Source organism: Carassius gibelio, chromosome B19, assembly GCF_023724105.1.
Source record: "Carassius gibelio isolate Cgi1373 ecotype wild population from Czech Republic chromosome B19, carGib1.2-hapl.c, whole genome shotgun sequence".
Taxonomy (NCBI): Eukaryota; Metazoa; Chordata; class Actinopteri; order Cypriniformes; family Cyprinidae; genus Carassius; species Carassius gibelio.
The window spans coordinates 6655133-6682519 of NC_068414.1; the positions used below are offsets into that span (position 1 = coordinate 6655133).

General features: G+C 47.2%; 5 non-coding genes across 5 annotated transcripts; all 5 read left to right on the plus strand.

Annotated features, from left to right (window-relative positions):
- The first annotated feature begins 2390 nt into the window (after nucleotides 1–2390).
- On the plus strand, nucleotides 2391–2505 carry LOC127980852 (U5 spliceosomal RNA). The gene has a single exon (XR_008159854.1). It is a non-coding gene; the product is annotated as a U5 spliceosomal RNA (small nuclear RNA).
- Nucleotides 2506–12790: 10285 nt separating this feature from the next.
- Nucleotides 12791–12905, plus strand: LOC127980853 (U5 spliceosomal RNA). Its single transcript, XR_008159855.1, has one exon. It is a non-coding gene; the product is annotated as a U5 spliceosomal RNA (small nuclear RNA).
- A 1926-nt stretch (nucleotides 12906–14831) lies between these two features.
- LOC127980989 (U5 spliceosomal RNA) lies at nucleotides 14832–14946 on the plus strand. Its single transcript, XR_008159984.1, has one exon. It is a non-coding gene; the product is annotated as a U5 spliceosomal RNA (small nuclear RNA).
- A 6943-nt stretch (nucleotides 14947–21889) lies between these two features.
- Nucleotides 21890–22004, plus strand: LOC127980854 (U5 spliceosomal RNA). The gene has a single exon (XR_008159856.1). It is a non-coding gene; the product is annotated as a U5 spliceosomal RNA (small nuclear RNA).
- Nucleotides 22005–23930: 1926 nt separating this feature from the next.
- On the plus strand, nucleotides 23931–24045 carry LOC127980990 (U5 spliceosomal RNA). The gene has a single exon (XR_008159985.1). It is a non-coding gene; the product is annotated as a U5 spliceosomal RNA (small nuclear RNA).
- Nucleotides 24046–27387: the final 3342 nt, after the last annotated feature.

Below are 27387 nucleotides of genomic sequence, written 5' to 3' on the forward strand. Positions count from 1 at the left end.
AGTTCAGTTTAAATAGTATCTGTGCAATAATTTGCAATCAAGTCAACGATATCGCTGTACATGAAGTGTCCCCAGCTCCGCCTGCCAGAAGCGACAGAGGGAAGAAACCAAAACTCGATCGGTGAAAGGATGGAGAAAAAACCCGGTGAGAAACCAGGCTCAGTCGGGGAGACAGTTCTCCCCTTGTCAGACGAAACCAGTAGATCAGCTCCAGGCTGCAGGAATGTCAGACTGTGCAGAAGAATCATCTGTTTCCTGTGGTCTTGTCCAGGTGGTCTTTACAAGGGATTTGTATCTGCGGCTCATCTAGTTGTCACGGTCTCCGCTGTGTTTCTGGGCCATAGAGGTCCTTTCTAGGTGTTGATCCACCATCTTCTCTGGATACGGACTGGATCCGGGTGACTGAAGCGGATACAGACTGGATCTGGTGGCTACGGTGACCTCGGAATAAGGGATTTCTTTAAAAGACTTTTTTTTTCATATAAGATTTTATCCAACTTTTCAGATAGAGGCATGAGAAAGAGATTGCCTTGATTGGGCTTTTGGTTATTATAGGCACTCTCTGCGTTTGACCACTTCGTGTTTATTTAGCCGGATGGGAAGGCAGCGCTTTCTTGTACGTGACGGGATGCAAATTCTTGAAGGCTCTCTTTAGTGACGGGTCCAAACAAAGATCTCATCTGCTCCTCTAGCCCTATCGGCGACTCGTGCACTTCGAGCCTTCTTAGTGACGGCGCAAGTTGCTGACTGCTGACTGCGTTGGTGGTATAGTGGTGAGCATAGCTGCCTTCCAAGCAGTTGGAGAGAGCAGTGCGCATGTCCTTTGGCTCGGGCTGACGTCGAAGCAGAACTCCCTCTGTGACCTGTGCCTCCACCCAAAATTTTGGATGGAATAATTTCGGATGGACCCATCATTAGCTGAAGTCGCATAACACTTGCAACACTACCCGTAGCAGGGGTCATTGTTTGGACTCTTTTTTTTTTTTTTTTTTTTTTTATTGCGCTTTAAACAAAAAGTATTGTGTCAATGCAACTGAACAACATTTATTAGGAACACAGTGCGTCAATAAAGCTACTGACTTCCGCCTGCGTTGGTGGTATAGTGGTGAGCATAGCTGCCTTCCAAGCAGTTGACCCGGGTTCGATTCCCGGCCAACGCATGTCCTTTGGCTCGGGCTGACGTCGAAGCAGAACTCCTTCTGTGACCTGCGACTCCAACCAAACATTTTGGATGGATCATTCGGAAGACGAAAAGAACCAGCTCTCCCCGTCGGGGAATCGAACCCCGGTCTTCCGCGTGACAGGCGGAGATACTGTCCACTATACTAACGAGGAGCCGTGCATGCTGCCGTTTCTCCCCCAACTGACGGCACTGCACTGACATAACTAAACAATGCATGGCTTCTTCTGACGCAGACCCAGCCCTAGCACCGTAAAATTTCTGATGGACCCATCATTAGCTGAAGTCGCATAACACTTGGAACACTACCCGTAGCAGGGGTCATTGTTTGGACTCTTTTTTTTTTTTTTTTTTTTTTTAAATTGCGCTTTAAACAAAAAGTATTGCGTCAATGCAACTGAACAACATTAATTAGGAACACAGTGCGTCAAAAAGCAAAATGACAGTTAAAGGCATTTCGTTATTGAACTCTTTGATGACATCATTCAGCTAAGTTCAGTTTAAATAGTATCTGTGCAATAATTTGCAATCAAGTCAACGATATCGCTGTACATGAAGTGTCCCCAGCTCCGCCTGCCAGAAGCGACAGAGGCAAGAAACCAAAACTCGATCGGTGAAAGGATGGAGAAAAAACCCGGTGAGAAACCAGGCTCAGTCGGGGAGACAGTTCTCCCCTTGTCAGACGAAACCAGTAGATCAGCTCCAGGCTGCAGGAATGTCAGACTGTGCAGAAGAATCATCTGTTTCCTGTGGTCTTGTCCAGGTGGTCTTTACAAGGGATTTGTATCTGCGGCTCATCTAGTTGTCACGGTCTCCGCTGTGTTTCTGGGCCATAGAGGTCCTTTCTAGGTGTTGATCCACCATCTTCTCTGGATACGGACTGGATCCGGGTGACTGAAGCGGATACAGACTGGATCTGGTGGCTACGGTGACCTCGGAATAAGGGATTTCTTTAAAAGACTTTTTTTTTCATATAAGATTTTATCCAACTTTTCAGATAGAGGCATGAGAAAGAGATTGCCTTGATTGGGCTTTTGGTTATTGGTGGACCGAGAGGACTTTTTTGAGTTTTACTCCTCCCTTTTGGAGTGGGGGGGGGGGGGGGGGTGCTGACTAAACACATGTGGGCAGGCATTGTCACCCTTGATGACCCTTGGCGAGCGTAGTAGTTTAACAGAGGCAGCGCACAGGCCCGAGGGTTTGGAGACACAGCTCGAGTTTCTCTTCATTGTCGCATAAATCTTTCGCCTTTTACTAAAGATTTCCGTGGAGGGGAACTTTTGCGAGTGACCTGTATTTTTGGGTGCTCTGCTCACAGCAGAGCTACATCGAAATGTCAAGAGCAGAATCAGTTTGACCGTCAGGCAGCATGCTGCGAGAGGGCTTGCCACTGGTCATCGTCTGAATAGGCACTCTCTGCGTTTGACCACTTCGTGTTTATTTAGCCGGATGGGAAGGCAGCGCTTTCTTGTACGTGACGGGATGCAAATTCTTGAAGGCTCTCTTTAGTGACGGGTCCAAACAAAGATCTCATCTGCTCCTCTAGCCCTATCGGCGACTCGTGCACTTCGAGCCTTCTTAGTGACGGCGCAAGTTGCTGACTGCTGACTGCGTTGGTGGTATAGTGGTGAGCATAGCTGCCTTCCAAGCAGTTGACCCGGATTCGATTCCCGGCCAACGCATATCCTTTGGCTCGGGCTGACGTCGAAGCAGAACTCCCTCTGTGACCTGTGCCTCCACCCAAAACTTTTGGATGGAATAATTTCGGATGGACCCATCATTAGCTGAAGTCGCATAACACTTGCAACACTACCGGTAGCAGGGGTCATTGTTTGGACTCTTTTTTTTTTTTTTTTTTTTTTTTAATTGCGCTTTAAACAAAAAGTATTGTGTCAATGCAACTGAACAACATTTATTAGGAACACAGTGCGTCAATAAAGCTACTGACTTCCGCCTGCGTTGGTGGTATAGTGGTGAGCATAGCTGCCTTCCAAGCAGTTGACCCGGGTTCGATTCCCGGCCAACGCATGTCCTTTGGCTCGGGCTGACGTCGAAGCAGAACTCCTTCTGTGACCTGCGACTCCAACCAAACATTTTGGATGGATCATTCGGAAGACGAAAAGAACCAGCTCTCCCCGTCGGGGAATCGAACCCCGGTCTTCCGCGTGACAGGCGGAGATACTGTCCACTATACTAACGAGGAGCCGTGCATGCTGCCGTTTCTCCCCCAACTGACGGCACTGCACTGACATAACTAAACAATGCATGGCTTCTTCTGACGCAGACCCAGCCCTAGCACCGTAAAATTTCTGATGGACCCATCATTAGCTGAAGTCGCATAACACTTGGAACACTACCCGTAGAGGGGTCATTGTTTGGACTCTTTTTTTTTTTTTTTTTTTTTAAATTGCGCTTTAAACAAAAAGTATTGCGTCAATGCAACTGAACAACATTAATTAGGAACACAGTGCGTCAAAAAGCAAAATGACAGTTAAAGGCATTTCGTTATTGAACTCTTTGATGACATCATTCAGCTAAGTTCAGTTTAAATAGTATCTGTGCAATAATTTGCAATCAAGTCAACGATATCGCTGTACATGAAGTGTCCCCAGCTCCGCCTGCCAGAAGCGACAGAGGCAAGAAACCAAAACTCGATCGGTGAAAGGATGGAGAAAAAACCCGGTGAGAAACCAGGCTCAGTCGGGGAGACAGTTCTCCCCTTGTCAGACGAAACCAGTAGATCAGCTCCAGGCTGCAGGAATGTCAGACTGTGCAGAAGAATCATCTGTTTCCTGTGGTCTTGTCCAGGTGGTCTTTACAAGGGATTTGTATCTGCGGCTCATCTAGTTGTCACGGTCTCCGCTGTGTTTCTGGGCCATAGAGGTCCTTTCTAGGTGTTGATCCACCATCTTCTCTGGATACGGACTGGATCCGGGTGACTGAAGCGGATACAGACTGGATCTGGTGGCTACGGTGACCTCGGAATAAGGGATTTCTTTAAAAGACTTTTTTTTTCATATAAGATTTTATCCAACTTTTCAGATAGAGGCATGAGAAAGAGATTGCCTTGATTGGGCTTTTGGTTATTATAGGCACTCTCTGCGTTTGACCACTTCGTGTTTATTTAGCCGGATGGGAAGGCAGCGCTTTCTTGTACGTGACGGGATGCAAATTCTTGAAGGCTCTCTTTAGTGACGGGTCCAAACAAAGATCTCATCTGCTCCTCTAGCCCTATCGGCGACTCGTGCACTTCGAGCCTTCTTAGTGACGGCGCAAGTTGCTGACTGCTGACTGCGTTGGTGGTATAGTGGTGAGCATAGCTGCCTTCCAAGCAGTTGGAGAGAGCAGTGCGCATGTCCTTTGGCTCGGGCTGACGTCGAAGCAGAACTCCCTCTGTGACCTGTGCCTCCACCCAAAACTTTTGGATGGAATAATTTCGGATGGACCCATCATTAGCTGAAGTCGCATAACACTTGCAACACTACCGGTAGCAGGGGTCATTGTTTGGACTCTTTTTTTTTTTTTTTTTTTTTTTTAATTGCGCTTTAAACAAAAAGTATTGTGTCAATGCAACTGAACAACATTTATTAGGAACACAGTGCGTCAATAAAGCTACTGACTTCCGCCTGCGTTGGTGGTATAGTGGTGAGCATAGCTGCCTTCCAAGCAGTTGACCCGGGTTCGATTCCCGGCCAACGCATGTCCTTTGGCTCGGGCTGACGTCGAAGCAGAACTCCTTCTGTGACCTGCGACTCCAACCAAACATTTTGGATGGATCATTCGGAAGACGAAAAGAACCAGCTCTCCCCGTCGGGGAATCGAACCCCGGTCTTCCGCGTGACAGGCGGAGATACTGTCCACTATACTAACGAGGAGCCGTGCATGCTGCCGTTTCTCCCCCAACTGACGGCACTGCACTGACATAACTAAACAATGCATGGCTTCTTCTGACGCAGACCCAGCCCTAGCACCGTAAAATTTCTGATGGACCCATCATTAGCTGAAGTCGCATAACACTTGGAACACTACCCGTAGAGGGGTCATTGTTTGGACTCTTTTTTTTTTTTTTTTTTTTTAAATTGCGCTTTAAACAAAAAGTATTGCGTCAATGCAACTGAACAACATTAATTAGGAACACAGTGCGTCAAAAAGCAAAATGACAGTTAAAGGCATTTCGTTATTGAACTCTTTGATGACATCATTCAGCTAAGTTCAGTTTAAATAGTATCTGTGCAATAATTTGCAATCAAGTCAACGATATCGCTGTACATGAAGTGTCCCCAGCTCCGCCTGCCAGAAGCGACAGAGGCAAGAAACCAAAACTCGATCGGTGAAAGGATGGAGAAAAAACCCGGTGAGAAACCAGGCTCAGTCGGGGAGACAGTTCTCCCCTTGTCAGACGAAACCAGTAGATCAGCTCCAGGCTGCAGGAATGTCAGACTGTGCAGAAGAATCATCTGTTTCCTGTGGTCTTGTCCAGGTGGTCTTTACAAGGGATTTGTATCTGCGGCTCATCTAGTTGTCACGGTCTCCGCTGTGTTTCTGGGCCATAGAGGTCCTTTCTAGGTGTTGATCCACCATCTTCTCTGGATACGGACTGGATCCGGGTGACTGAAGCGGATACAGACTGGATCTGGTGGCTACGGTGACCTCGGAATAAGGGATTTCTTTAAAAGACTTTTTTTTTCATATAAGATTTTATCCAACTTTTCAGATAGAGGCATGAGAAAGAGATTGCCTTGATTGGGCTTTTGGTTATTATAGGCACTCTCTGCGTTTGACCACTTCGTGTTTATTTAGCCGGATGGGAAGGCAGCGCTTTCTTGTACGTGACGGGATGCAAATTCTTGAAGGCTCTCTTTAGTGACGGGTCCAAACAAAGATCTCATCTGCTCCTCTAGCCCTATCGGCGACTCGTGCACTTCGAGCCTTCTTAGTGACGGCGCAAGTTGCTGACTGCTGACTGCGTTGGTGGTATAGTGGTGAGCATAGCTGCCTTCCAAGCAGTTGGAGAGAGCAGTGCGCATGTCCTTTGGCTCGGGCTGACGTCGAAGCAGAACTCCCTCTGTGACCTGTGCCTCCACCCAAAACTTTTGGATGGAATAATTTCGGATGGACCCATCATTAGCTGAAGTCGCATAACACTTGCAACACTACCGGTAGCAGGGGTCATTGTTTGGACTCTTTTTTTTTTTTTTTTTTTTTTTTAATTGCGCTTTAAACAAAAAGTATTGTGTCAATGCAACTGAACAACATTTATTAGGAACACAGTGCGTCAATAAAGCTACTGACTTCCGCCTGCGTTGGTGGTATAGTGGTGAGCATAGCTGCCTTCCAAGCAGTTGACCCGGGTTCGATTCCCGGCCAACGCATGTCCTTTGGCTCGGGCTGACGTCGAAGCAGAACTCCTTCTGTGACCTGCGACTCCAACCAAACATTTTGGATGGATCATTCGGAAGACGAAAAGAACCAGCTCTCCCCGTCGGGGAATCGAACCCCGGTCTTCCGCGTGACAGGCGGAGATACTGTCCACTATACTAACGAGGAGCCGTGCATGCTGCCGTTTCTCCCCCAACTGACGGCACTGCACTGACATAACTAAACAATGCATGGCTTCTTCTGACGCAGACCCAGCCCTAGCACCGTAAAATTTCTGATGGACCCATCATTAGCTGAAGTCGCATAACACTTGGAACACTACCCGTAGAGGGGTCATTGTTTGGACTCTTTTTTTTTTTTTTTTTTTTTAAATTGCGCTTTAAACAAAAAGTATTGCGTCAATGCAACTGAACAACATTAATTAGGAACACAGTGCGTCAAAAAGCAAAATGACAGTTAAAGGCATTTCGTTATTGAACTCTTTGATGACATCATTCAGCTAAGTTCAGTTTAAATAGTATCTGTGCAATAATTTGCAATCAAGTCAACGATATCGCTGTACATGAAGTGTCCCCAGCTCCGCCTGCCAGAAGCGACAGAGGCAAGAAACCAAAACTCGATCGGTGAAAGGATGGAGAAAAAACCCGGTGAGAAACCAGGCTCAGTCGGGGAGACAGTTCTCCCCTTGTCAGACGAAACCAGTAGATCAGCTCCAGGCTGCAGGAATGTCAGACTGTGCAGAAGAATCATCTGTTTCCTGTGGTCTTGTCCAGGTGGTCTTTACAAGGGATTTGTATCTGCGGCTCATCTAGTTGTCACGGTCTCCGCTGTGTTTCTGGGCCATAGAGGTCCTTTCTAGGTGTTGATCCACCATCTTCTCTGGATACGGACTGGATCCGGGTGACTGAAGCGGATACAGACTGGATCTGGTGGCTACGGTGACCTCGGAATAAGGGATTTCTTTAAAAGACTTTTTTTTTCATATAAGATTTTATCCAACTTTTCAGATAGAGGCATGAGAAAGAGATTGCCTTGATTGGGCTTTTGGTTATTATAGGCACTCTCTGCGTTTGACCACTTCGTGTTTATTTAGCCGGATGGGAAGGCAGCGCTTTCTTGTACGTGACGGGATGCAAATTCTTGAAGGCTCTCTTTAGTGACGGGTCCAAACAAAGATCTCATCTGCTCCTCTAGCCCTATCGGCGACTCGTGCACTTCGAGCCTTCTTAGTGACGGCGCAAGTTGCTGACTGCTGACTGCGTTGGTGGTATAGTGGTGAGCATAGCTGCCTTCCAAGCAGTTGGAGAGAGCAGTGCGCATGTCCTTTGGCTCGGGCTGACGTCGAAGCAGAACTCCCTCTGTGACCTGTGCCTCCACCCAAAACTTTTGGATGGAATAATTTCGGATGGACCCATCATTAGCTGAAGTCGCATAACACTTGCAACACTACCGGTAGCAGGGGTCATTGTTTGGACTCTTTTTTTTTTTTTTTTTTTTTTTAATTGCGCTTTAAACAAAAAGTATTGTGTCAATGCAACTGAACAACATTTATTAGGAACACAGTGCGTCAATAAAGCTACTGACTTCCGCCTGCGTTGGTGGTATAGTGGTGAGCATAGCTGCCTTCCAAGCAGTTGACCCGGGTTCGATTCCCGGCCAACGCATGTCCTTTGGCTCGGGCTGACGTCGAAGCAGAACTCCTTCTGTGACCTGCGACTCCAACCAAACATTTTGGATGGATCATTCGGAAGACGAAAAGAACCAGCTCTCCCCGTCGGGGAATCGAACCCCGGTCTTCCGCGTGACAGGTGGAGATACTGTCCACTATACTAACGAGGAGCCGTGCATGCTGCCGTTTCTCCCCCAACTGACGGCACTGCACTGACATAACTAAACAATGCATGGCTTCTTCTGACGCAGACCCAGCCCTAGCACCGTAAAATTTCTGATGGACCCATCATTAGCTGAAGTCGCATAACACTTGGAACACTACCCGTAGCAGGGGTCATTGTTTGGACTCTTTTTTTTTTTTTTTTTTTTAAATTGCGCTTTAAACAAAAAGTATTGCGTCAATGCAACTGAACAACATTAATTAGGAACACAGTGCGTCAAAAAGCAAAATGACAGTTAAAGGCATTTCGTTATTGAACTCTTTGATGACATCATTCAGCTAAGTTCAGTTTAAATAGTATCTGTGCAATAATTTGCAATCAAGTCAACGATATCGCTGTACATGAAGTGTCCCCAGCTCCGCCTGCCAGAAGCGACAGAGGCAAGAAACCAAAACTCGATCGGTGAAAGGATGGAGAAAAAACCCGGTGAGAAACCAGGCTCAGTCGGGGAGACAGTTCTCCCCTTGTCAGACGAAACCAGTAGATCAGCTCCAGGCTGCAGGAATGTCAGACTGTGCAGAAGAATCATCTGTTTCCTGTGGTCTTGTCCAGGTGGTCTTTACAAGGGATTTGTATCTGCGGCTCATCTAGTTGTCACGGTCTCCGCTGTGTTTCTGGGCCATAGAGGTCCTTTCTAGGTGTTGATCCACCATCTTCTCTGGATACGGACTGGATCCGGGTGACTGAAGCGGATACAGACTGGATCTGGTGGCTACGGTGACCTCGGAATAAGGGATTTCTTTAAAAGACTTTTTTTTTCATATAAGATTTTATCCAACTTTTCAGATAGAGGCATGAGAAAGAGATTGCCTTGATTGGGCTTTTGGTTATTATAGGCACTCTCTGCGTTTGACCACTTCGTGTTTATTTAGCCGGATGGGAAGGCAGCGCTTTCTTGTACGTGACGGGATGCAAATTCTTGAAGGCTCTCTTTAGTGACGGGTCCAAACAAAGATCTCATCTGCTCCTCTAGCCCTATCGGCGACTCGTGCACTTCGAGCCTTCTTAGTGACGGCGCAAGTTGCTGACTGCTGACTGCGTTGGTGGTATAGTGGTGAGCATAGCTGCCTTCCAAGCAGTTGGAGAGAGCAGTGCGCATGTCCTTTGGCTCGGGCTGACGTCGAAGCAGAACTCCCTCTGTGACCTGTGCCTCCACCCAAAACTTTTGGATGGAATAATTTCGGATGGACCCATCATTAGCTGAAGTCGCATAACACTTGCAACACTACCGGTAGCAGGGGTCATTGTTTGGACTCTTTTTTTTTTTTTTTTTTTTTTTAATTGCGCTTTAAACAAAAAGTATTGTGTCAATGCAACTGAACAACATTTATTAGGAACACAGTGCGTCAATAAAGCTACTGACTTCCGCCTGCGTTGGTGGTATAGTGGTGAGCATAGCTGCCTTCCAAGCAGTTGACCCGGGTTCGATTCCCGGCCAACGCATGTCCTTTGGCTCGGGCTGACGTCGAAGCAGAACTCCTTCTGTGACCTGCGACTCCAACCAAACATTTTGGATGGATCATTCGGAAGACGAAAAGAACCAGCTCTCCCCGTCGGGGAATCGAACCCCGGTCTTCCGCGTGACAGGTGGAGATACTGTCCACTATACTAACGAGGAGCCGTGCATGCTGCCGTTTCTCCCCCAACTGACGGCACTGCACTGACATAACTAAACAATGCATGGCTTCTTCTGACGCAGACCCAGCCCTAGCACCGTAAAATTTCTGATGGACCCATCATTAGCTGAAGTCGCATAACACTTGGAACACTACCCGTAGCAGGGGTCATTGTTTGGACTCTTTTTTTTTTTTTTTTTTTTAAATTGCGCTTTAAACAAAAAGTATTGCGTCAATGCAACTGAACAACATTAATTAGGAACACAGTGCGTCAAAAAGCAAAATGACAGTTAAAGGCATTTCGTTATTGAACTCTTTGATGACATCATTCAGCTAAGTTCAGTTTAAATAGTATCTGTGCAATAATTTGCAATCAAGTCAACGATATCGCTGTACATGAAGTGTCCCCAGCTCCGCCTGCCAGAAGCGACAGAGGCAAGAAACCAAAACTCGATCGGTGAAAGGATGGAGAAAAAACCCGGTGAGAAACCAGGCTCAGTCGGGGAGACAGTTCTCCCCTTGTCAGACGAAACCAGTAGATCAGCTCCAGGCTGCAGGAATGTCAGACTGTGCAGAAGAATCATCTGTTTCCTGTGGTCTTGTCCAGGTGGTCTTTACAAGGGATTTGTATCTGCGGCTCATCTAGTTGTCACGGTCTCCGCTGTGTTTCTGGGCCATAGAGGTCCTTTCTAGGTGTTGATCCACCATCTTCTCTGGATACGGACTGGATCCGGGTGACTGAAGCGGATACAGACTGGATCTGGTGGCTACGGTGACCTCGGAATAAGGGATTTCTTTAAAAGACTTTTTTTTTCATATAAGATTTTATCCAACTTTTCAGATAGAGGCATGAGAAAGAGATTGCCTTGATTGGGCTTTTGGTTATTATAGGCACTCTCTGCGTTTGACCACTTCGTGTTTATTTAGCCGGATGGGAAGGCAGCGCTTTCTTGTACGTGACGGGATGCAAATTCTTGAAGGCTCTCTTTAGTGACGGGTCCAAACAAAGATCTCATCTGCTCCTCTAGCCCTATCGGCGACTCGTGCACTTCGAGCCTTCTTAGTGACGGCGCAAGTTGCTGACTGCTGACTGCGTTGGTGGTATAGTGGTGAGCATAGCTGCCTTCCAAGCAGTTGGAGAGAGCAGTGCGCATGTCCTTTGGCTCGGGCTGACGTCGAAGCAGAACTCCCTCTGTGACCTGTGCCTCCACCCAAAATTTTGGATGGAATAATTTCGGATGGACCCATCATTAGTTGAAGTCGCATAACACTTGCAACACTACCCGTAGCAGGGGTCATTGTTTGGACTCTTTTTTTTTTTTTTTTTTTTTTAATTGCGCTTTAAACAAAAAGTATTGTGTCAATGCAACTGAACAACATTTATTAGGAACACAGTGCGTCAATAAAGCTACTGACTTCCGCCTGCGTTGGTGGTATAGTGGTGAGCATAGCTGCCTTCCAAGCAGTTGACCCGGGTTCGATTCCCGGCCAACGCATGTCCTTTGGCTCGGGCTGACGTCGAAGCAGAACTCCTTCTGTGACCTGCGACTCCAACCAAACATTTTGGATGGATCATTCGGAAGACGAAAAGAACCAGCTCTCCCCGTCGGGGAATCGAACCCCGGTCTTCCGCGTGACAGGCGGAGATACTGTCCACTATACTAACGAGGAGCCGTGCATGCTGCCGTTTCTCCCCCAACTGACGGCACTGCACTGACATAACTAAACAATGCATGGCTTCTTCTGACGCAGACCCAGCCCTAGCACCGTAAAATTTCTGATGGACCCATCATTAGCTGAAGTCGCATAACACTTGGAACACTACCCGTAGCAGGGGTCATTGTTTGGACTCTTTTTTTTTTTTTTTTTTTTTTTAAATTGCGCTTTAAACAAAAAGTATTGCGTCAATGCAACTGAACAACATTAATTAGGAACACAGTGCGTCAAAAAGCAAAATGACAGTTAAAGGCATTTCGTTATTGAACTCTTTGATGACATCATTCAGCTAAGTTCAGTTTAAATAGTATCTGTGCAATAATTTGCAATCAAGTCAACGATATCGCTGTACATGAAGTGTCCCCAGCTCCGCCTGCCAGAAGCGACAGAGGGAAGAAACCAAAACTCGATCGGTGAAAGGATGGAGAAAAAACCCGGTGAGAAACCAGGCTCAGTCGGGGAGACAGTTCTCCCCTTGTCAGACGAAACCAGTAGATCAGCTCCAGGCTGCAGGAATGTCAGACTGTGCAGAAGAATCATCTGTTTCCTGTGGTCTTGTCCAGGTGGTCTTTACAAGGGATTTGTATCTGCGGCTCATCTAGTTGTCACGGTCTCCGCTGTGTTTCTGGGCCATAGAGGTCCTTTCTAGGTGTTGATCCACCATCTTCTCTGGATACGGACTGGATCCGGGTGACTGAAGCGGATACAGACTGGATCTGGTGGCTACGGTGACCTCGGAATAAGGGATTTCTTTAAAAGACTTTTTTTTTCATATAAGATTTTATCCAACTTTTCAGATAGAGGCATGAGAAAGAGATTGCCTTGATTGGGCTTTTGGTTATTGGTGGACCGAGAGGACTTTTTTGAGTTTTACTCCTCCCTTTTGGAGTGGGGGGGGGGGGGGTGCTGACTAAACACATGTGGGCAGGCATTGTCACCCTTGATGACCCTTGGCGAGCGTAGTAGTTTAACAGAGGCAGCGCACAGGCCCGAGGGTTTGGAGACACAGCTCGAGTTTCTCTTCATTGTCGCATAAATCTTTCGCCTTTTACTAAAGATTTCCGTGGAGGGGAACTTTTGCGAGTGACCTGTATTTTTGGGTGCTCTGCTCACAGCAGAGCTACATCGAAATGTCAAGAGCAGAATCAGTTTGACCGTCAGGCAGCATGCTGCGAGAGGGCTTGCCACTGGTCATCGTCTGAATAGGCACTCTCTGCGTTTGACCACTTCGTGTTTATTTAGCCGGATGGGAAGGCAGCGCTTTCTTGTACGTGACGGGATGCAAATTCTTGAAGGCTCTCTTTAGTGACGGGTCCAAACAAAGATCTCATCTGCTCCTCTAGCCCTATCGGCGACTCGTGCACTTCGAGCCTTCTTAGTGACGGCGCAAGTTGCTGACTGCTGACTGCGTTGGTGGTATAGTGGTGAGCATAGCTGCCTTCCAAGCAGTTGACCCGGATTCGATTCCCGGCCAACGCATATCCTTTGGCTCGGGCTGACGTCGAAGCAGAACTCCCTCTGTGACCTGTGCCTCCACCCAAAACTTTTGGATGGAATAATTTCGGATGGACCCATCATTAGCTGAAGTCGCATAACACTTGCAACACTACCGGTAGCAGGGGTCATTGTTTGGACTCTTTTTTTTTTTTTTTTTTTTTTTTAATTGCGCTTTAAACAAAAAGTATTGTGTCAATGCAACTGAACAACATTTATTAGGAACACAGTGCGTCAATAAAGCTACTGACTTCCGCCTGCGTTGGTGGTATAGTGGTGAGCATAGCTGCCTTCCAAGCAGTTGACCCGGGTTCGATTCCCGGCCAACGCATGTCCTTTGGCTCGGGCTGACGTCGAAGCAGAACTCCTTCTGTGACCTGCGACTCCAACCAAACATTTTGGATGGATCATTCGGAAGACGAAAAGAACCAGCTCTCCCCGTCGGGGAATCGAACCCCGGTCTTCCGCGTGACAGGCGGAGATACTGTCCACTATACTAACGAGGAGCCGTGCATGCTGCCGTTTCTCCCCCAACTGACGGCACTGCACTGACATAACTAAACAATGCATGGCTTCTTCTGACGCAGACCCAGCCCTAGCACCGTAAAATTTCTGATGGACCCATCATTAGCTGAAGTCGCATAACACTTGGAACACTACCCGTAGAGGGGTCATTGTTTGGACTCTTTTTTTTTTTTTTTTTTTTTAAATTGCGCTTTAAACAAAAAGTATTGCGTCAATGCAACTGAACAACATTAATTAGGAACACAGTGCGTCAAAAAGCAAAATGACAGTTAAAGGCATTTCGTTATTGAACTCTTTGATGACATCATTCAGCTAAGTTCAGTTTAAATAGTATCTGTGCAATAATTTGCAATCAAGTCAACGATATCGCTGTACATGAAGTGTCCCCAGCTCCGCCTGCCAGAAGCGACAGAGGCAAGAAACCAAAACTCGATCGGTGAAAGGATGGAGAAAAAACCCGGTGAGAAACCAGGCTCAGTCGGGGAGACAGTTCTCCCCTTGTCAGACGAAACCAGTAGATCAGCTCCAGGCTGCAGGAATGTCAGACTGTGCAGAAGAATCATCTGTTTCCTGTGGTCTTGTCCAGGTGGTCTTTACAAGGGATTTGTATCTGCGGCTCATCTAGTTGTCACGGTCTCCGCTGTGTTTCTGGGCCATAGAGGTCCTTTCTAGGTGTTGATCCACCATCTTCTCTGGATACGGACTGGATCCGGGTGACTGAAGCGGATACAGACTGGATCTGGTGGCTACGGTGACCTCGGAATAAGGGATTTCTTTAAAAGACTTTTTTTTTCATATAAGATTTTATCCAACTTTTCAGATAGAGGCATGAGAAAGAGATTGCCTTGATTGGGCTTTTGGTTATTGGTGGACCGAGAGGACTTTTTTGAGTTTTACTCCTCCCTTTTGGAGTGGGGGGGGGGGGGTGCTGACGAAACACATGTGGGCAGGCATTGTCACCCTTGATGACCCTTGGCGAGCGTAGTAGTTTAACAGAGGCAGCGCACAGGCCCGAGGGTTTGGAGACACAGCTCGAGTTTCTCTTCATTGTCTCATAAATCTTTCGCCTTTTACTAAAGATTTCCGTGGAGGGGAACTTTTGCGAGTGACCTGTATTTTTGGGTGCTCTGCTCACAGCAGAGCTACATCGAAATGTCAAGAGCAGAATCAGTTTGACCGTCCGGCAGCATGCTGCGAGAGGGCTTGCCACTGGTCATCGTCTGAATAGGCACTCTCTGCGTTTGACCACTTCGTGTTTATTTAGCCGGATGGGAAGGCAGCGCTTTCTTGTACGTGACGGGATGCAAATTCTTGAAGGCTCTCTTTAGTGACGGGTCCAAACAAAGATCTCATCTGCTCCTCTAGCCCTATCGGCGACTCGTGCACTTCGAGCCTTCTTAGTGACGGCGCAAGTTGCTGACTGCTGACTGCGTTGGTGGTATAGTGGTGAGCATAGCTGCCTTCCAAGCAGTTGACCCGGATTCGATTCCCGGCCAACGCATATCCTTTGGCTCGGGCTGACGTCGAAGCAGAACTCCCTCTGTGACCTGTGCCTCCACCCAAAACTTTTGGATGGAATAATTTCGGATGGACCCATCATTAGCTGAAGTCGCATAACACTTGCAACACTACCGGTAGCAGGGGTCATTGTTTGGACTCTTTTTTTTTTTTTTTTTTTTTTTAATTGCGCTTTAAACAAAAAGTATTGTGTCAATGCAACTGAACAACATTTATTAGGAACACAGTGCGTCAATAAAGCTACTGACTTCCGCCTGCGTTGGTGGTATAGTGGTGAGCATAGCTGCCTTCCAAGCAGTTGACCCGGGTTCGATTCCCGGCCAACGCATGTCCTTTGGCTCGGGCTGACGTCGAAGCAGAACTCCTTCTGTGACCTGCGACTCCAACCAAACATTTTGGATGGATCATTCGGAAGACGAAAAGAACCAGCTCTCCCCGTCGGGGAATCGAACCCCGGTCTTCCGCGTGACAGGCGGAGATACTGTCCACTATACTAACGAGGAGCCGTGCATGCTGCCGTTTCTCCCCCAACTGACGGCACTGCACTGACATAACTAAACAATGCATGGCTTCTTCTGACGCAGACCCAGCCCTAGCACCGTAAAATTTCTGATGGACCCATCATTTGCTGAAGTCGCATAACACTTGGAACACTACCCGTAGCAGGGGTCATTGTTTGGACTCTTTTTTTTTTTTTTTTTTTTTTAAATTGCGCTTTAAACAGAAAGTATTGCGTCAATGCAACTGAACAACATTAATTAGGAACACAGTGCGTCAAAAAGCAAAATGACAGTTAAAGGCATTTCGTTATTGAACTCTTTGATGACATCATTCAGCTAAGTTCAGTTTAAATAGTATCTGTGCAATAATTTGCAATCAAGTCAACGATATCGCTGTACATGAAGTGTCCCCAGCTCCGCCTGCCAGAAGCGACAGAGGCAAGAAACCAAAACTCGATCGGTGAAAGGATGGAGAAAAAACCCGGTGAGAAACCAGGCTCAGTCGGGGAGACAGTTCTCCCCTTGTCAGACGAAACCAGTAGATCAGCTCCAGGCTGCAGGAATGTCAGACTGTGCAGAAGAATCATCTGTTTCCTGTGGTCTTGTCCAGGTGGTCTTTACAAGGGATTTGTATCTGCGGCTCATCTAGTTGTCACGGTCTCCGCTGTGTTTCTGGGCCATAGAGGTCCTTTCTAGGTGTTGATCCACCATCTTCTCTGGATACGGACTGGATCCGGGTGACTGAAGCGGATACAGACTGGATCTGGTGGCTACGGTGACCTCGGAATAAGGGATTTCTTTAAAAGACTTTTTTTTTCATATAAGATTTTATCCAACTTTTCAGATAGAGGCATGAGAAAGAGATTGCCTTGATTGGGCTTTTGGTTATTATAGGCACTCTCTGCGTTTGACCACTTCGTGTTTATTTAGCCGGATGGGAAGGCAGCGCTTTCTTGTACGTGACGGGATGCAAATTCTTGAAGGCTCTCTTTAGTGACGGGTCCAAACAAAGATCTCATCTGCTCCTCTAGCCCTATCGGCGACTCGTGCACTTCGAGCCTTCTTAGTGACGGCGCAAGTTGCTGACTGCTGACTGCGTTGGTGGTATAGTGGTGAGCATAGCTGCCTTCCAAGCAGTTGGAGAGAGCAGTGCGCATGTCCTTTGGCTCGGGCTGACGTCGAAGCAGAACTCCCTCTGTGACCTGTGCCTCCACCCAAAACTTTTGGATGGAATAATTTCGGATGGACCCATCATTAGCTGAAGTCGCATAACACTTGCAACACTACCGGTAGCAGGGGTCATTGTTTGGACTCTTTTTTTTTTTTTTTTTTTTTTTAATTGCGCTTTAAACAAAAAGTATTGTGTCAATGCAACTGAACAACATTTATTAGGAACACAGTGCGTCAATAAAGCTACTGACTTCCGCCTGCGTTGGTGGTATAGTGGTGAGCATAGCTGCCTTCCAAGCAGTTGACCCGGGTTCGATTCCCGGCCAACGCATGTCCTTTGGCTCGGGCTGACGTCGAAGCAGAACTCCTTCTGTGACCTGCGACTCCAACCAAACATTTTGGATGGATCATTCGGAAGACGAAAAGAACCAGCTCTCCCCGTCGGGGAATCGAACCCCGGTCTTCCGCGTGACAGGTGGAGATACTGTCCACTATACTAACGAGGAGCCGTGCATGCTGCCGTTTCTCCCCCAACTGACGGCACTGCACTGACATAACTAAACAATGCATGGCTTCTTCTGACGCAGACCCAGCCCTAGCACCGTAAAATTTCTGATGGACCCATCATTAGCTGAAGTCGCATAACACTTGGAACACTACCCGTAGCAGGGGTCATTGTTTGGACTCTTTTTTTTTTTTTTTTTTTTAAATTGCGCTTTAAACAAAAAGTATTGCGTCAATGCAACTGAACAACATTAATTAGGAACACAGTGCGTCAAAAAGCAAAATGACAGTTAAAGGCATTTCGTTATTGAACTCTTTGATGACATCATTCAGCTAAGTTCAGTTTAAATAGTATCTGTGCAATAATTTGCAATCAAGTCAACGATATCGCTGTACATGAAGTGTCCCCAGCTCCGCCTGCCAGAAGCGACAGAGGCAAGAAACCAAAACTCGATCGGTGAAAGGATGGAGAAAAAACCCGGTGAGAAACCAGGCTCAGTCGGGGAGACAGTTCTCCCCTTGTCAGACGAAACCAGTAGATCAGCTCCAGGCTGCAGGAATGTCAGACTGTGCAGAAGAATCATCTGTTTCCTGTGGTCTTGTCCAGGTGGTCTTTACAAGGGATTTGTATCTGCGGCTCATCTAGTTGTCACGGTCTCCGCTGTGTTTCTGGGCCATAGAGGTCCTTTCTAGGTGTTGATCCACCATCTTCTCTGGATACGGACTGGATCCGGGTGACTGAAGCGGATACAGACTGGATCTGGTGGCTACGGTGACCTCGGAATAAGGGATTTCTTTAAAAGACTTTTTTTTTCATATAAGATTTTATCCAACTTTTCAGATAGAGGCATGAGAAAGAGATTGCCTTGATTGGGCTTTTGGTTATTATAGGCACTCTCTGCGTTTGACCACTTCGTGTTTATTTAGCCGGATGGGAAGGCAGCGCTTTCTTGTACGTGACGGGATGCAAATTCTTGAAGGCTCTCTTTAGTGACGGGTCCAAACAAAGATCTCATCTGCTCCTCTAGCCCTATCGGCGACTCGTGCACTTCGAGCCTTCTTAGTGACGGCGCAAGTTGCTGACTGCTGACTGCGTTGGTGGTATAGTGGTGAGCATAGCTGCCTTCCAAGCAGTTGGAGAGAGCAGTGCGCATGTCCTTTGGCTCGGGCTGACGTCGAAGCAGAACTCCCTCTGTGACCTGTGCCTCCACCCAAAACTTTTGGATGGAATAATTTCGGATGGACCCATCATTAGCTGAAGTCGCATAACACTTGCAACACTACCGGTAGCAGGGGTCATTGTTTGGACTCTTTTTTTTTTTTTTTTTTTTTTTAATTGCGCTTTAAACAAAAAGTATTGTGTCAATGCAACTGAACAACATTTATTAGGAACACAGTGCGTCAATAAAGCTACTGACTTCCGCCTGCGTTGGTGGTATAGTGGTGAGCATAGCTGCCTTCCAAGCAGTTGACCCGGGTTCGATTCCCGGCCAACGCATGTCCTTTGGCTCGGGCTGACGTCGAAGCAGAACTCCTTCTGTGACCTGCGACTCCAACCAAACATTTTGGATGGATCATTCGGAAGACGAAAAGAACCAGCTCTCCCCGTCGGGGAATCGAACCCCGGTCTTCCGCGTGACAGGTGGAGATACTGTCCACTATACTAACGAGGAGCCGTGCATGCTGCCGTTTCTCCCCCAACTGACGGCACTGCACTGACATAACTAAACAATGCATGGCTTCTTCTGACGCAGACCCAGCCCTAGCACCGTAAAATTTCTGATGGACCCATCATTAGCTGAAGTCGCATAACACTTGGAACACTACCCGTAGCAGGGGTCATTGTTTGGACTCTTTTTTTTTTTTTTTTTTTTAAATTGCGCTTTAAACAAAAAGTATTGCGTCAATGCAACTGAACAACATTAATTAGGAACACAGTGCGTCAAAAAGCAAAATGACAGTTAAAGGCATTTCGTTATTGAACTCTTTGATGACATCATTCAGCTAAGTTCAGTTTAAATAGTATCTGTGCAATAATTTGCAATCAAGTCAACGATATCGCTGTACATGAAGTGTCCCCAGCTCCGCCTGCCAGAAGCGACAGAGGCAAGAAACCAAAACTCGATCGGTGAAAGGATGGAGAAAAAACCCGGTGAGAAACCAGGCTCAGTCGGGGAGACAGTTCTCCCCTTGTCAGACGAAACCAGTAGATCAGCTCCAGGCTGCAGGAATGTCAGACTGTGCAGAAGAATCATCTGTTTCCTGTGGTCTTGTCCAGGTGGTCTTTACAAGGGATTTGTATCTGCGGCTCATCTAGTTGTCACGGTCTCCGCTGTGTTTCTGGGCCATAGAGGTCCTTTCTAGGTGTTGATCCACCATCTTCTCTGGATACGGACTGGATCCGGGTGACTGAAGCGGATACAGACTGGATCTGGTGGCTACGGTGACCTCGGAATAAGGGATTTCTTTAAAAGACTTTTTTTTTCATATAAGATTTTATCCAACTTTTCAGATAGAGGCATGAGAAAGAGATTGCCTTGATTGGGCTTTTGGTTATTATAGGCACTCTCTGCGTTTGACCACTTCGTGTTTATTTAGCCGGATGGGAAGGCAGCGCTTTCTTGTACGTGACGGGATGCAAATTCTTGAAGGCTCTCTTTAGTGACGGGTCCAAACAAAGATCTCATCTGCTCCTCTAGCCCTATCGGCGACTCGTGCACTTCGAGCCTTCTTAGTGACGGCGCAAGTTGCTGACTGCTGACTGCGTTGGTGGTATAGTGGTGAGCATAGCTGCCTTCCAAGCAGTTGGAGAGAGCAGTGCGCATGTCCTTTGGCTCGGGCTGACGTCGAAGCAGAACTCCCTCTGTGACCTGTGCCTCCACCCAAAATTTTGGATGGAATAATTTCGGATGGACCCATCATTAGTTGAAGTCGCATAACACTTGCAACACTACCCGTAGCAGGGGTCATTGTTTGGACTCTTTTTTTTTTTTTTTTTTTTTTAATTGCGCTTTAAACAAAAAGTATTGTGTCAATGCAACTGAACAACATTTATTAGGAACACAGTGCGTCAATAAAGCTACTGACTTCCGCCTGCGTTGGTGGTATAGTGGTGAGCATAGCTGCCTTCCAAGCAGTTGACCCGGGTTCGATTCCCGGCCAACGCATGTCCTTTGGCTCGGGCTGACGTCGAAGCAGAACTCCTTCTGTGACCTGCGACTCCAACCAAACATTTTGGATGGATCATTCGGAAGACGAAAAGAACCAGCTCTCCCCGTCGGGGAATCGAACCCCGGTCTTCCGCGTGACAGGCGGAGATACTGTCCACTATACTAACGAGGAGCCGTGCATGCTGCCGTTTCTCCCCCAACTGACGGCACTGCACTGACATAACTAAACAATGCATGGCTTCTTCTGACGCAGACCCAGCCCTAGCACCGTAAAATTTCTGATGGACCCATCATTAGCTGAAGTCGCATAACACTTGGAACACTACCCGTAGCAGGGGTCATTGTTTGGACTCTTTTTTTTTTTTTTTTTTTTTTTAAATTGCGCTTTAAACAAAAAGTATTGCGTCAATGCAACTGAACAACATTAATTAGGAACACAGTGCGTCAAAAAGCAAAATGACAGTTAAAGGCATTTCGTTATTGAACTCTTTGATGACATCATTCAGCTAAGTTCAGTTTAAATAGTATCTGTGCAATAATTTGCAATCAAGTCAACGATATCGCTGTACATGAAGTGTCCCCAGCTCCGCCTGCCAGAAGCGACAGAGGGAAGAAACCAAAACTCGATCGGTGAAAGGATGGAGAAAAAACCCGGTGAGAAACCAGGCTCAGTCGGGGAGACAGTTCTCCCCTTGTCAGACGAAACCAGTAGATCAGCTCCAGGCTGCAGGAATGTCAGACTGTGCAGAAGAATCATCTGTTTCCTGTGGTCTTGTCCAGGTGGTCTTTACAAGGGATTTGTATCTGCGGCTCATCTAGTTGTCACGGTCTCCGCTGTGTTTCTGGGCCATAGAGGTCCTTTCTAGGTGTTGATCCACCATCTTCTCTGGATACGGACTGGATCCGGGTGACTGAAGCGGATACAGACTGGATCTGGTGGCTACGGTGACCTCGGAATAAGGGATTTCTTTAAAAGACTTTTTTTTTCATATAAGATTTTATCCAACTTTTCAGATAGAGGCATGAGAAAGAGATTGCCTTGATTGGGCTTTTGGTTATTGGTGGACCGAGAGGACTTTTTTGAGTTTTACTCCTCCCTTTTGGAGTGGGGGGGGGGGGGGGTGCTGACTAAACACATGTGGGCAGGCATTGTCACCCTTGATGACCCTTGGCGAGCGTAGTAGTTTAACAGAGGCAGCGCACAGGCCCGAGGGTTTGGAGACACAGCTCGAGTTTCTCTTCATTGTCGCATAAATCTTTCGCCTTTTACTAAAGATTTCCGTGGAGGGGAACTTTTGCGAGTGACCTGTATTTTTGGGTGCTCTGCTCACAGCAGAGCTACATCGAAATGTCAAGAGCAGAATCAGTTTGACCGTCAGGCAGCATGCTGCGAGAGGGCTTGCCACTGGTCATCGTCTGAATAGGCACTCTCTGCGTTTGACCACTTCGTGTTTATTTAGCCGGATGGGAAGGCAGCGCTTTCTTGTACGTGACGGGATGCAAATTCTTGAAGGCTCTCTTTAGTGACGGGTCCAAACAAAGATCTCATCTGCTCCTCTAGCCCTATCGGCGACTCGTGCACTTCGAGCCTTCTTAGTGACGGCGCAAGTTGCTGACTGCTGACTGCGTTGGTGGTATAGTGGTGAGCATAGCTGCCTTCCAAGCAGTTGACCCGGATTCGATTCCCGGCCAACGCATATCCTTTGGCTCGGGCTGACGTCGAAGCAGAACTCCCTCTGTGACCTGTGCCTCCACCCAAAACTTTTGGATGGAATAATTTCGGATGGACCCATCATTAGCTGAAGTCGCATAACACTTGCAACACTACCGGTAGCAGGGGTCATTGTTTGGACTCTTTTTTTTTTTTTTTTTTTTTTTTAATTGCGCTTTAAACAAAAAGTATTGTGTCAATGCAACTGAACAACATTTATTAGGAACACAGTGCGTCAATAAAGCTACTGACTTCCGCCTGCGTTGGTGGTATAGTGGTGAGCATAGCTGCCTTCCAAGCAGTTGACCCGGGTTCGATTCCCGGCCAACGCATGTCCTTTGGCTCGGGCTGACGTCGAAGCAGAACTCCTTCTGTGACCTGCGACTCCAACCAAACATTTTGGATGGATCATTCGGAAGACGAAAAGAACCAGCTCTCCCCGTCGGGGAATCGAACCCCGGTCTTCCGCGTGACAGGCGGAGATACTGTCCACTATACTAACGAGGAGCCGTGCATGCTGCCGTTTCTCCCCCAACTGACGGCACTGCACTGACATAACTAAACAATGCATGGCTTCTTCTGACGCAGACCCAGCCCTAGCACCGTAAAATTTCTGATGGACCCATCATTAGCTGAAGTCGCATAACACTTGGAACACTACCCGTAGAGGGGTCATTGTTTGGACTCTTTTTTTTTTTTTTTTTTTTTAAATTGCGCTTTAAACAAAAAGTATTGCGTCAATGCAACTGAACAACATTAATTAGGAACACAGTGCGTCAAAAAGCAAAATGACAGTTAAAGGCATTTCGTTATTGAACTCTTTGATGACATCATTCAGCTAAGTTCAGTTTAAATAGTATCTGTGCAATAATTTGCAATCAAGTCAACGATATCGCTGTACATGAAGTGTCCCCAGCTCCGCCTGCCAGAAGCGACAGAGGCAAGAAACCAAAACTCGATCGGTGAAAGGATGGAGAAAAAACCCGGTGAGAAACCAGGCTCAGTCGGGGAGACAGTTCTCCCCTTGTCAGACGAAACCAGTAGATCAGCTCCAGGCTGCAGGAATGTCAGACTGTGCAGAAGAATCATCTGTTTCCTGTGGTCTTGTCCAGGTGGTCTTTACAAGGGATTTGTATCTGCGGCTCATCTAGTTGTCACGGTCTCCGCTGTGTTTCTGGGCCATAGAGGTCCTTTCTAGGTGTTGATCCACCATCTTCTCTGGATACGGACTGGATCCGGGTGACTGAAGCGGATACAGACTGGATCTGGTGGCTACGGTGACCTCGGAATAAGGGATTTCTTTAAAAGACTTTTTTTTTCATATAAGATTTTATCCAACTTTTCAGATAGAGGCATGAGAAAGAGATTGCCTTGATTGGGCTTTTGGTTATTGGTGGACCGAGAGGACTTTTTTGAGTTTTACTCCTCCCTTTTGGAGTGGGGGGGGGGGGGTGCTGACGAAACACATGTGGGCAGGCATTGTCACCCTTGATGACCCTTGGCGAGCGTAGTAGTTTAACAGAGGCAGCGCACAGGCCCGAGGGTTTGGAGACACAGCTCGAGTTTCTCTTCATTGTCTCATAAATCTTTCGCCTTTTACTAAAGATTTCCGTGGAGGGGAACTTTTGCGAGTGACCTGTATTTTTGGGTGCTCTGCTCACAGCAGAGCTACATCGAAATGTCAAGAGCAGAATCAGTTTGACCGTCCGGCAGCATGCTGCGAGAGGGCTTGCCACTGGTCATCGTCTGAATAGGCACTCTCTGCGTTTGACCACTTCGTGTTTATTTAGCCGGATGGGAAGGCAGCGCTTTCTTGTACGTGACGGGATGCAAATTCTTGAAGGCTCTCTTTAGTGACGGGTCCAAACAAAGATCTCATCTGCTCCTCTAGCCCTATCGGCGACTCGTGCACTTCGAGCCTTCTTAGTGACGGCGCAAGTTGCTGACTGCTGACTGCGTTGGTGGTATAGTGGTGAGCATAGCTGCCTTCCAAGCAGTTGACCCGGATTCGATTCCCGGCCAACGCATATCCTTTGGCTCGGGCTGACGTCGAAGCAGAACTCCCTCTGTGACCTGTGCCTCCACCCAAAACTTTTGGATGGAATAATTTCGGATGGACCCATCATTAGCTGAAGTCGCATAACACTTGCAACACTACCGGTAGCAGGGGTCATTGTTTGGACTCTTTTTTTTTTTTTTTTTTTTTTTAATTGCGCTTTAAACAAAAAGTATTGTGTCAATGCAACTGAACAACATTTATTAGGAACACAGTGCGTCAATAAAGCTACTGACTTCCGCCTGCGTTGGTGGTATAGTGGTGAGCATAGCTGCCTTCCAAGCAGTTGACCCGGGTTCGATTCCCGGCCAACGCATGTCCTTTGGCTCGGGCTGACGTCGAAGCAGAACTCCTTCTGTGACCTGCGACTCCAACCAAACATTTTGGATGGATCATTCGGAAGACGAAAAGAACCAGCTCTCCCCGTCGGGGAATCGAACCCCGGTCTTCCGCGTGACAGGCGGAGATACTGTCCACTATACTAACGAGGAGCCGTGCATGCTGCCGTTTCTCCCCCAACTGACGGCACTGCACTGACATAACTAAACAATGCATGGCTTCTTCTGACGCAGACCCAGCCCTAGCACCGTAAAATTTCTGATGGACCCATCATTTGCTGAAGTCGCATAACACTTGGAACACTACCCGTAGCAGGGGTCATTGTTTGGACTCTTTTTTTTTTTTTTTTTTTTTTAAATTGCGCTTTAAACAGAAAGTATTGCGTCAATGCAACTGAACAACATTAATTAGGAACACAGTGCGTCAAAAAGCAAAATGACAGTTAAAGGCATTTCGTTATTGAACTCTTTGATGACATCATTCAGCTAAGTTCAGTTTAAATAGTATCTGTGCAATAATTTGCAATCAAGTCAACGATATCGCTGTACATGAAGTGTCCCCAGCTCCGCCTGCCAGAAGCGACAGAGGCAAGAAACCAAAACTCGATCGGTGAAAGGATGGAGAAAAAACCCGGTGAGAAACCAGGCTCAGTCGGGGAGACAGTTCTCCCCTTGTCAGACGAAACCAGTAGATCAGCTCCAGGCTGCAGGAATGTCAGACTGTGCAGAAGAATCATCTGTTTCCTGTGGTCTTGTCCAGGTGGTCTTTACAAGGGATTTGTATCTGCGGCTCATCTAGTTGTCACGGTCTCCGCTGTGTTTCTGGGCCATAGAGGTCCTTTCTAGGTGTTGATCCACCATCTTCTCTGGATACGGACTGGATCCGGGTGACTGAAGCGGATACAGACTGGATCTGGTGGCTACGGTGACCTCGGAATAAGGGATTTCTTTAAAAGACTTTTTTTTTCATATAAGATTTTATCCAACTTTTCAGATAGAGGCATGAGAAAGAGATTGCCTTGATTGGGCTTTTGGTTATTATAGGCACTCTCTGCGTTTGACCACTTCGTGTTTATTTAGCCGGATGGGAAGGCAGCGCTTTCTTGTACGTGACGGGATGCAAATTCTTGAAGGCTCTCTTTAGTGACGGGTCCAAACAAAGATCTCATCTGCTCCTCTAGCCCTATCGGCGACTCGTGCACTTCGAGCCTTCTTAGTGACGGCGCAAGTTGCTGACTGCTGACTGCGTTGGTGGTATAGTGGTGAGCATAGCTGCCTTCCAAGCAGTTGGAGAGAGCAGTGCGCATGTCCTTTGGCTCGGGCTGACGTCGAAGCAGAACTCCCTCTGTGACCTGTGCCTCCACCCAAAACTTTTGGATGGAATAATTTCGGATGGACCCATCATTAGCTGAAGTCGCATAACACTTGCAACACTACCGGTAGCAGGGGTCATTGTTTGGACTCTTTTTTTTTTTTTTTTTTTTTTTAATTGCGCTTTAAACAAAAAGTATTGTGTCAATGCAACTGAACAACATTTATTAGGAACACAGTGCGTCAATAAAGCTACTGACTTCCGCCTGCGTTGGTGGTATAGTGGTGAGCATAGCTGCCTTCCAAGCAGTTGACCCGGGTTCGATTCCCGGCCAACGCATGTCCTTTGGCTCGGGCTGACGTCGAAGCAGAACTCCTTCTGTGACCTGCGACTCCAACCAAACATTTTGGATGGATCATTCGGAAGACGAAAAGAACCAGCTCTCCCCGTCGGGGAATCGAACCCCGGTCTTCCGCGTGACAGGTGGAGATACTGTCCACTATACTAACGAGGAGCCGTGCATGCTGCCGTTTCTCCCCCAACTGACGGCACTGCACTGACATAACTAAACAATGCATGGCTTCTTCTGACGCAGACCCAGCCCTAGCACCGTAAAATTTCTGATGGACCCATCATTAGCTGAAGTCGCATAACACTTGGAACACTACCCGTAGCAGGGGTCATTGTTTGGACTCTTTTTTTTTTTTTTTTTTTTAAATTGCGCTTTAAACAAAAAGTATTGCGTCAATGCAACTGAACAACATTAATTAGGAACACAGTGCGTCAAAAAGCAAAATGACAGTTAAAGGCATTTCGTTATTGAACTCTTTGATGACATCATTCAGCTAAGTTCAGTTTAAATAGTATCTGTGCAATAATTTGCAATCAAGTCAACGATATCGCTGTACATGAAGTGTCCCCAGCTCCGCCTGCCAGAAGCGACAGAGGCAAGAAACCAAAACTCGATCGGTGAAAGGATGGAGAAAAAACCCGGTGAGAAACCAGGCTCAGTCGGGGAGACAGTTCTCCCCTTGTCAGACGAAACCAGTAGATCAGCTCCAGGCTGCAGGAATGTCAGACTGTGCAGAAGAATCATCTGTTTCCTGTGGTCTTGTCCAGGTGGTCTTTACAAGGGATTTGTATCTGCGGCTCATCTAGTTGTCACGGTCTCCGCTGTGTTTCTGGGCCATAGAGGTCCTTTCTAGGTGTTGATCCACCATCTTCTCTGGATACGGACTGGATCCGGGTGACTGAAGCGGATACAGACTGGATCTGGTGGCTACGGTGACCTCGGAATAAGGGATTT